This window comes from the organism of the source record quoted next, unplaced genomic scaffold, assembly GCF_019419815.1.
Source record: "Pyrus x bretschneideri cultivar Hongxiangsu unplaced genomic scaffold, Pyrus_bretschneideri_v1 Contig20, whole genome shotgun sequence".
Taxonomy (NCBI): domain Eukaryota; kingdom Viridiplantae; phylum Streptophyta; class Magnoliopsida; order Rosales; family Rosaceae; genus Pyrus; species Pyrus x bretschneideri.
Window position 1 is genome coordinate 5155135 of NW_025999502.1, and position 10269 is coordinate 5165403.

Consider the following 10269-nt stretch of genomic DNA (forward strand, 5'->3'; position numbering starts at 1 on the left):
AGTGATGTGTTATGCAAATCTCAGGAACTATTTTTGGCTAAAAAAACCTTCCAATTTTTATGTCACAAGCTCATAGGCACTTCATTTGGGGACCATATTGAACACTGGGTGGTAGGTGGAGGCAGGGGCAAAGCCACATAAGAGCGAAGGGGGGCGGCCGCCCCTCCGCTTGCCAGAAAAAAAAATCAGGAGTGAGGCTTGAACCCCTCTGGTTCGGCCGAAATCTGGGAACCATGGTCGTGCCAAGTGATTCCTGCACGCAGGGTTTTTTTTTTATTTTTAAAATCCAGGCCAAAACGACATCGTTTTGGGCCTGGTAAGAAAAAAAAAATTGTTTGGTAAACGGCGTCATTTTCCATTGATCAAATAAAAAAAAAAATTAAATGAGGGAGGGACCACTGGTCCCCATCCCCAATCCCACCCTATTTCAATTATTACTCCCCCCTTCCCATATTACAAATCTCATCCCCCCCCCCCCACCCTTACCCTCTTCCCAGACTTCAATTTTCAAAATTGTCCCAAATCCCAGGATTGAACACAGGAAAGCACAGTAGCCATCCCATTCTGTTGGCCACCAAGCTCCAGACGCCACGCCAGCCGCTTTAATTGAGGTAAATTTTTCATTTTTTATTTTTAATTTATGGTTATCGATTATTGATTATTCATATAAATACTATGATTATTGATTTTTTTTTTGAAGTACGTAAAAGAGGATTCATACATTATATATATTATAGGAACTTGAATCACATATTGTCTACCAATAAAAATTGATTGCAGTAACCATTATAAACCATAATCAACTTACTCAATTTTTAATTGTTGTTTAAAATAAAAATTGAATTCTTGATTATTCATGTAATTGTTCGTATTGATTAATTAAATTCGTGGTTTGATTAGATATTACCTATAGTCTACTCTAGGATTAAGAGTCTAAGATTTTTTTTTGTTCCTTTCATTGTACAGTTACGTAATGGAACTATACTATAAGAAACAGTGCTTAAATCTGTCTCCAAATATTCCGGATAGTCCTCCTCTTCCTTCAAATATTCTGGGTAGTCCTCCTTCACCTTCAAATATTCCAAGTAGTCCTCCGAGTATTTCGGGTAGTTCACAACAAAGTGAGGTTACTGAGTTGGATGAAATATTAGCTAATCTTCCTGCAGACCCTAGACAGAGACGTCGAATGCTTGAAAATGAACCTTGTCAACCTAACGTATAAGCTCGCCCCCCCTCTTAAGAATTTCTGGCTTCGTCACTGGGTGGAGGCGGCTAGTGGTGTTTTATGATTTTTTTATAATTTATATTTTTATTTTTTGTAGAAATAGCAAGTGGAATTTTTTAGGCTCCTTAAGCATTAGCAAGCTGTGAAGTCTAGATTTTTAGGTTCGGTTTTTCTTGTCAACATTGTAAGTGTACCACATACTCAATCTAGCTTTAGACTTTTTTCTATTTATGGATTGTGTCTACTGGGAAGAAATGTTCAAGGATGTGGCACATCTCACTTTAAAATGTTTGTTCATGCAGATGCATTTCATGCCTACATTCATGTTACATTTTGTCTAGCTTATTGGTCTAGTCAACCACGCGCGCGAATTTCTAGCAAGCTTGACATGCAATTTAAGACCTACCCACATAGGCTAACTGATAGATTTTTGGTGTTTGTCTGTTTTTCACCCTTGATCTTTTCAGCTTGTTTTGAAGCTTGACGCGTGCCCTATGTGTTGAAAAATGAACCAAAGGAAAGGGATCATCTCTGGATCCCTTCCTCCTAATTCACCAAATCCAGGGATCCGAGTCATTGAAATTTGATCAAACGGCTACAAACAGGGGTCCACTTTAAAAGTTATAATAACTTTAGTTGTTGAATCAAATTTCAATGGTCCGGATCCCCGTACTTAGTGGATTAGGAGGAAGTTATCTTGAGAGGATCCCTTTCCATTCTTAAATATACCAATTTGTTAAAAATGCACCCATTTTTTAAATAAAATTGAATACAAAAAATACATGACGAAAACTAACCGCACAATATACGATAAACGAACGCAATGAAGTGATATCTGGAATCCTCACAAAGAGAATCCTCATCCCTGTTCAGCCCCAAAAAAAACCCAGCCAAACAAACACGCAAAAGGCATAGACAATGAGGTATAAGCAGCAACAACAAAAAGCTAAAATCCAGCAACGTAAAATACCTGTTCTACCGATTTCCGTCTCCAGTAAAAATCCTATAGGCTAGAGGACCAAATGTTTCTTCTGTTTTGTTTTAGGACCAAGTGTGGACTCCGTAAACTCACAATAACAAATGTTCCGTAGTTCATATTAATAGAATGAAATTCTATCTTTATTTGAATTCAAACAAAATTGAATCGTTGAATCGTATCGGTTGATGCGTTTAGAATGGTGTAGTGTGTAATTATTTTAAAAACTGTGGTTGTAAAATAGCTTACGTGGCTGTGAGAGACTAAACACTAGTGGCGTATTTACGTAACCGTAATCAAAATAGAGGAACTGGATTGAGAAGGAATTGAATTGTGGAGGAATTGGATTGATAAGGAGTCATAATTGAATTCATGTTGAAACTGTTTACTTAAATGTTCTGGAATCGGAGTAAAAATGAAATGAAATTCATATCAGTTGTTTACTAATTCACCTGAATTGGAATAGAAATCAAAATAATTACTAAAATGCCCTTTAGTTCTTTATTTTTATTTTTATTTCATCTATATTTATTTTTAATCACATTTTCATTAGTTACTTTAAAATGGACTCAGATCCAACGGCCAAATTATTTTCACCTCTCTCTCTCTCTCTCTCTCTCTCTCTCTCTCTCTCTCTCCCTCAACTCTTCTCTTTCTCCCTCACTTGGAAGCACCCACCACCACCACCCCTACATCTTCTCAATCTTCTTCAACCTCAGCCCATCCCAGTTAAATTCCTTGTTTATTTTGTATTTCTTATATTCGAATCTTTAATTTTTGCTGTATGTTCAGTGATATTTTTGTAGGTCCTTTGAATTGGGACCTTATTCAACACGAAGAGGAAGAATTTGCAACATGGGAGGTTGGGGTGGGAGAGAGCCGGAAAGGGTTGTTGGGTTGTGTAAGATGTGGAGCTATAGTGGGAGGGTGGATGTCCAGAAAAATATTTTGAAGTATTTATACATCTATTGGAGATTAAATTTAGAATTGGCTAAAATGGCTATTTCTTTAAGGGCTTGTAGAAGGATCCAACACTCGGTGGAAGACCATAGTCATGATCAGAATAAAAATGGAAGTTTTCTGGGGAAGTTTGGGATGCTAGTTCAAATTCATCTTCCTAGTTCCAACACTCAGCGATGCTGCGTCTGTCGAAGCATTTGCGAAGCCTCTTGACAAGAGGGCATAATAGGAAAGAAGAAATGCATTCCCGATCCCGGAATCCAAATACCTCACCCATGGAGGGAGTCCAATTCCTCCAATTTCAGGAATTGAATTTCATTTTTCGTGTGGGTCCCACACATTGTTGATTCCTCTAAATTGTAGTAAACACAAGAGTTATCCGTAATCAGAATCGGAGTCCTTATTTTCATTCTGATTACGGGTGCGTAAACATACCCTAGGAGTATTTTTGCTCATCACTATTTAGTGTGGTGTATGCTTACTACCGTATTTATCATTGTTAAATTAGTTTGAATTTCAAGATTCGTGTAGTAGATAAACACAAATCTCAAAATTCAAACTCATCTAATAGTGATAAATAAGGTGGTGAGCAAAAATACACCCCCAAATACTAGGAAGGAGGTATATAGTGGACTGAATCCATATGAGGCCTTTAAAATTGGACCTATATTAAAACACTGCTTTAATAAGGATATGGATCTCATCTGGATTCAAATTGTGAAGATCATAGGAATCCTCACATCTTAGTTATTCATTGTACATCGTACAGTAAAAAATTACTTGAATTTTATTATTTAAAATTAAACATAAATAGTACTTAGTGAAAGCTAATTGCACAATATACGATAAATAATTAAGATGTGAGAATTTCTAAGATTTCCATAAAATAGATCACGAGAGGATCCTCATTCCTTTAATAAAATATGCATTTCTTTCTGCACTTCCAAGCATGAAATATGGCTTCTTCCCAAGAAAATACAATTTCCAGTAATTGGAAGAGTCTGTGGAAGATACCCATTCAAAAAGTAATGAAGCATTAAATTGAAGAGGTTGATTGGAGAGGACACGACAGGATAAGGTCTGCCTTCAATTTACAGTAGATTACGAAATGGTCTTTATCGTCTCGAGCCGTAGACTAGATTGTACGCAACCAGCACGAAAAAGAGCATGCAGTAGGAAAATTTTACGGACTGATTCTAAGAGTATTTTCAATGGAAATGTTAAAATAGAAATGTCAAACGTTATTTTGATATTTGAAATGGAAATGTCAAAATTTTTCTTTTTTCAACCGAATGTTATTTTGTTACAAATAATAATGAAAATAATTTGAAAACTACAAGTTTTAACCATAATGATAATATAAAGGGTAAAGTAAATAGTATCATGATTGAATTTTTAGTGTAAAAATATGATTTTTCGTTAAACTGAACAGTACTGAAAGTTTTTCTTTAAAGTTCCCTAAATAATATTATAGAACTCATAGTATTTATATGAATAATCAATAATCATAGTATTTATATGAATAATTTACAGTAGATTACGAAATGATCCTTATCATCTCGAGCAGTAGACTAGATTGTACTCAACCAGCACGAAAAGAGCATGCAGTAAGAAAATTTTACGGACTGATACTAAGAGTATTTTCAATGGAAATGTTAAAATAGAAATGTCAAACGTTACTTTGATAGTTGAAGTGGAAATGTTAAAAATTTTTTTTTTTCAACCAAATGTTATTTTGTTATAAATAATAAGGAAAACTAATGAGAAGAACTTGAAAACTTTGAATTTTAACGATAAGAACAAAATAAAGGGTTACGTAAATAGTATCATAATTGACTTTTTTAGTTTAAAAATGTGATTTTTCGTTAAAGTGAACAGCACTGAGAGTTTTTCTTTAAAGAAAGCTCCCTAAATAATATAGAACTCATTATAAAAAGAAATCAATTAAAATAAATTTTCAAAATATATAATTAGTGCATTAATGGGATTGACATAATAAAATAATTGAAATTTTATTCGAACTCTTATAGCCTCTTTCTACACCCATATTATTTTTAACTAAAATACTAAACCCAAATTTACCACCTAATCTATCATCACAAACTCAATTCAACATGTAAAATTTTCTTTACATCTATTTAGAAAATAAAATTCCAATTGAACATAAGCATTAAGTCGTATGGCCTGCTTTCGTTAGTGTAATACAACATTAAATCGTAATTGATGTAGTACAACATTATTCTGTGTAGAAATTAATAGAATTTCTTAAGATGATGTGCCCCATTGCTGGAGCTGCAACGTACATCACATGGTTGCTAGCTAATTTGTTTGTATTTTGGTGTCTCTTTGTGCACTTCCATGCATGAAATATGGCTCCTTCCCAAGAAAATACAATTTCCAGTAATGGAAGAGTATGCGAAAGATACCCCAGTCACAAAGTAATGAAGCACTAAATTGAAGGTTGATTGGAAAGGACACGACAGGATAAGGTCTGCCTTCAATTTACAGTAGATTACGAAATGGTCCTTGTCGTCTCGAGCCTTAAGACTAGATTGTACGCAACCGGCACGAAAAAGAGCATGCAGTAAGAAAATTTTACGGACTGATACTAGGAGTATTTTCAATGAAAATGTTAAAATAGAAATGTCAAACGTTATTTTGATAGTTAAAGTGGAAATGTTAAAATTTCTGTTTTTTCAATCGAATGTTATTTTATTATAAATAATAAGGAGAACTAATGAAAATGATTTGAAAATTTTGATTTTAACAATAAGGACAAAATAAAAGGTAACGTAAATAGTATCATGATTGACTTTTTAAGTTTAAAAATGTGATTTTTCGTTAAAGTGAACAGTACCGCGAGCTTTTTGTTAAAGTTCCCTAAATAATATTGTAGAATTCATTTTAAAAATAAATCAATTAAAATAAATTTTCAAAATATATAATTAGTGCATTAATGGGACTGACATAATAAAATATGAGAAATTTTATTTGAACCCTTATAACCTCTTTCTACACCCAATTTACTTTCTACACTATTGACCCTAAAAACTACCAAGCCTACATGGCGCGCAGGCCGACTAACTAATGAGCTAACTACGTCCTTAGGTTGATATGGGGCGTGCCAACTCATCGGCCGAGATCGACCAAGGAGTAAAATATGTTGATGTTACGTTGAGTGCGCTGTTGACTTCTTGATCTTGCGACTACAGCTGAGGAAGAAACACATCTCGGCCTTCGGGTTCTAGAGCCTGAAGACAAAGTTGCTAGTTCTGCGAAGTTCCATATCAAATTCGGCTTCCAATGTGCTGAATGGAGTAACCTGTAACACCTCACTTCACCGAGAAAGCAATGAGATGACCTCTGCCAATAAGGATTCAAAAATCCTTCTCGACCGAGACTTGGATAGATAACCAGTCAGCCTCGACGCAAGTGCTGTTTATCCAAACTGAAGGTGCTCCGTGGTCAGCTGATTCTACGGCAACAGTGTTGTTTATCCAAAGTGAAGATGTCACCAGTTGCCTTCATAGTGTTGTTTATCCAAACCGAAGATGTGTTGGTGGAAAAAGAAAAAAAAATCTCAAGGTTGTTAAGAGGTTTCGCGTAGAGTGAGAGATTGCACATGGCAGTTTGTGTGTTGAATTGGAGGGGTTAAATGTTGCCTTCGACTTTATATTTATAGCTCCCATATTTTTTGCTTGGTACAACTTGATAGTGTAAAAACCGACTGAAACTCAAACTCGTAGAATGACTGATCCACGGCATAGGCGCTAAAGCCTATCTTCAGATAATTGACTAAAAGCCTAGCCTACCTAGGCTTGCTTATCTTATCATAATTCCATCACCCATCCATGCATCCTGATCCCCATTTAATGAATTTCAAATTCATTTTAAATTCATTTCTGGCTACTTGTCAATCTGTCACCACCATCTCATGCCAGACATCCCAAATTAATTTGAACTGTACGCTTGCTTGGGGATATAATCTGCATCCTATCCCGTTTAAGAATATGCCAAGATAATTCATATTAAAAGATAATTATTATGATAAAAACCATTATATTATCCTTTAACAATAACAAAATTATCTTCACTTACGGTTGGGAGCTATGCTCACTCAACGGCCTTGATTGCATGGGCCAATGGTGTAAATTTGGGTCCAAACATTGACCCCTAGTTTCCTTGATTTTCAACTCGTAAGTCGAATAGTTAAGGAAATTAATTGTTCATAGCCAACAAAATCCCATCGTATCGCTGAAAAAAAAAACTTTGTTCCTTGGCAATAACATGTCTATTTTGCTAACGTTGTGGTCTTCCTCGAATGCCACAATTCTATACAAGGCTCGGCGACTTTGCCAAAAAAACCTTCTAATTACTTCGACCATCCAACTCATACGGTCGAATTGCAAATGGGGCCAAGAAGAACCCTCAGCCTGTCATCAATCAAAGTCAGCAACTTAGCAATCATGGTAGCACACATTACACAAACACTTTTTCATGTAAGCATATATATTTACTACAGGCCGAATGACCTTATGGTAACTTATGCCGAACACCAGCTCATGCTTGCTGAGCTCGACAAACAGTTGGCTACACACACACACACACACACACACACACACCTTAGTTGGGGCTTTAAAACTTCAAAATCACCGTCCATTGATAACATAAAATAAAATAAAAAAGCTTGTTTTCTCTATAAAAGCTCTTAGGATTTTAGGCAGAATGAATGTATGATAAACATTGATTGTAACTAGGATTTAATTATTGCGTGTGGGTTTATTGATAAATTTTAGTTTTATTGTTGATCTTATTGTGTACTTGATGGTAATTATGCAATATGATAAGAAAGACAATTCACATTTAAAGTTTAAGTTAGGTGTAGAAAGAGGTTATATGAGTTCAAATAAAATTTCTCATAAAATAATTCAAAATTATTTGACATCATCTTTTCTCATATGTCAAATTTGACATGTAAAAACTCATATGTCAATCCACATAGGATTGAGATATTGGTTGGAACTTGCTCCTACCTTCAAATTTGATTATATGTCATCACGATTAGGATTTAACATCTTTTTTGGAGATGGTCTAAAAGCTTTGCTCAATTACCTAGAGGCCTCATGGGTAGTGGCAAAGCTAGGAATTCTCGGGAGGGGGGGCGAACTTATATATTAGGTTGACAAGGTTCATTTTCAAGCATTCGACGTCTCTGTCCAAGGTCTGCATGAAGATTAGCTAATATTTCATCTAACTCAGTAACCTCACTTTGTTGTGAACTACCCGGAATACTCAAAGGAGGACTACTCGGAATATTTGAAGGTGAAGGAGGACTACCTGGAATATTTGAAGGACGAGGAGAACTATCCAGAATATTTGGAGACGGATTTAAGCACTGTTTCTTATAGTATCGTTCCATTATGTAACTGTACAATGAAAGAAAAAAAAATCTTAGACTCTTAATCCTAGAGTAGACTATAGGTAATATCTAATCAAACCATGAATTTAATTAATCAATACCAACAATCATATGAATAATCAAGAATTCAATTTTTATTTTAAACAACACTTAAAAATTGAGTAAGTTGATTAGGGTTTATAGTGGTTACTGCAATCAATTTTTATTGCTAGACCATATGTGATTCAAGTTCCTATAATATATATAATTTATGAATCCTCTTTTATGTACTTCAAAAAAAAAAATCAATAATCATAGTATTTATAAGAATAATCTATAACCGATAACCATAAATTAAAAAAAATAAAAAATTTACCTCAATTAAAGCGGCTAGCATGGCGTCTGGAGCTTGGTGGTCAACGAAACTGTCACATCCCGGCCCGAGCCCCCACCACATTCTGGGCTTGACTCCACCATAACACGATATTGTCTGCTTTGGGCCCCAACCACGCCCTCACCGTTTTGTTTCTGGGAACTCACACGAGAACTTCCCAGTGGGTCACCCATCCTGGAATTGCTCTCGCGCGAACTCGCTTAACTTCGGATTTTCTATGGAACCCGAAGCCAGTGAGCTCCCAAAAGGCCTCGTGCTAAGTAGAGATGAGAATATACATATAAGGCTTACAAGATCCACTCCCTTGGGCGATGTGGGATATGTTACAATCCACACCCCTTAGGGGCCCGACGTCCTCGTCGGCACACTTCCGCCCAGGGATTGGCTCTGATACCAAATTGTCACATCCCCGCCCGGGCCCCCACCACATCTCGGGCTTGACTTCACCGTAACATGATATTGTCTGCTTTGAGACCGACCATGCCCTCACGGTTTTGTTTCTGGGAACTTACACGAGAACTTCCCAGTGGGTCACCCATCCTGGGATTGCTCTCTCGCGAACTCACTTAACTTTGGAGTTCCTACGGAACCCGAAGCTAGTGAGCTCCCAAAAGGCCTCGTGCTCGGTAGAGATGAGAATATACATATAAGGCTTACATGATCCACTCCCATGGACAATGTGGGATATGTTACAGAACGGGATGGCTGTTGTGCTTTTTTGTGTTCAATCCTGGGATTTGGGACATTTTTGAAAATTGAAGTCTAGAAAAAAGGTAAAGGTGGGGGCATGAGATTTGTAATCTGGGAAGGGGGAGTAATAATTGAAACGGGGCGGGATCGGGATTGGGATTGGGATGGGGATCAGATGGATGGGGATCAGATGGGGACCAGTGGTCCCTCCCTCTTTTAATTTTTTTTTTATTTTTTATTTGATCAATGGAAAACGACACTGTTTACCAAACAAAATTAATTTTTTTTTTTTTACCAGCCTGGATTTTAAAATTTTTTTAAAAAAAGCCATGCGCACAATAATCACTTAGAACCACCGTGGTTCCCAGATTACAGCTGAACCAGAGGGGTTCAAGCCTCACTCCTAACTTTGTTTTCTGGCAAGCGGAGGGGCAGCTACCCCCCTGCTCCTATGTAGCTTCGCCCCTGCTCGTGGGATTGAATTAGAATAACACACTGTATTTGAAGTATGTTGAACGAAAAATTGAGGATAAAAGATGTTGCAGTAGCTGAGACTCCCTCACAGAGTTGCAGGTTTTTCGACCCGACCAGAGGGGCGGACCGTTTCCTGAATATGCAAATGGCAA

At 36.4% G+C, this 10269-nt stretch overlaps 1 long non-coding RNA gene across 1 annotated transcript; it reads left to right on the top strand.

Annotated features, from left to right (window-relative positions):
* Positions 1 to 481: 481 nt before the first annotated feature.
* LOC125477158 lies at positions 482 to 3570 on the top strand. The gene is made up of 2 exons (XR_007258333.1): positions 482 to 611; positions 2994 to 3570. It is a non-coding gene; the product is annotated as an uncharacterized LOC125477158 (long non-coding RNA).
* The last annotated feature ends 6699 nt before the right edge of the window (positions 3571 to 10269 follow it).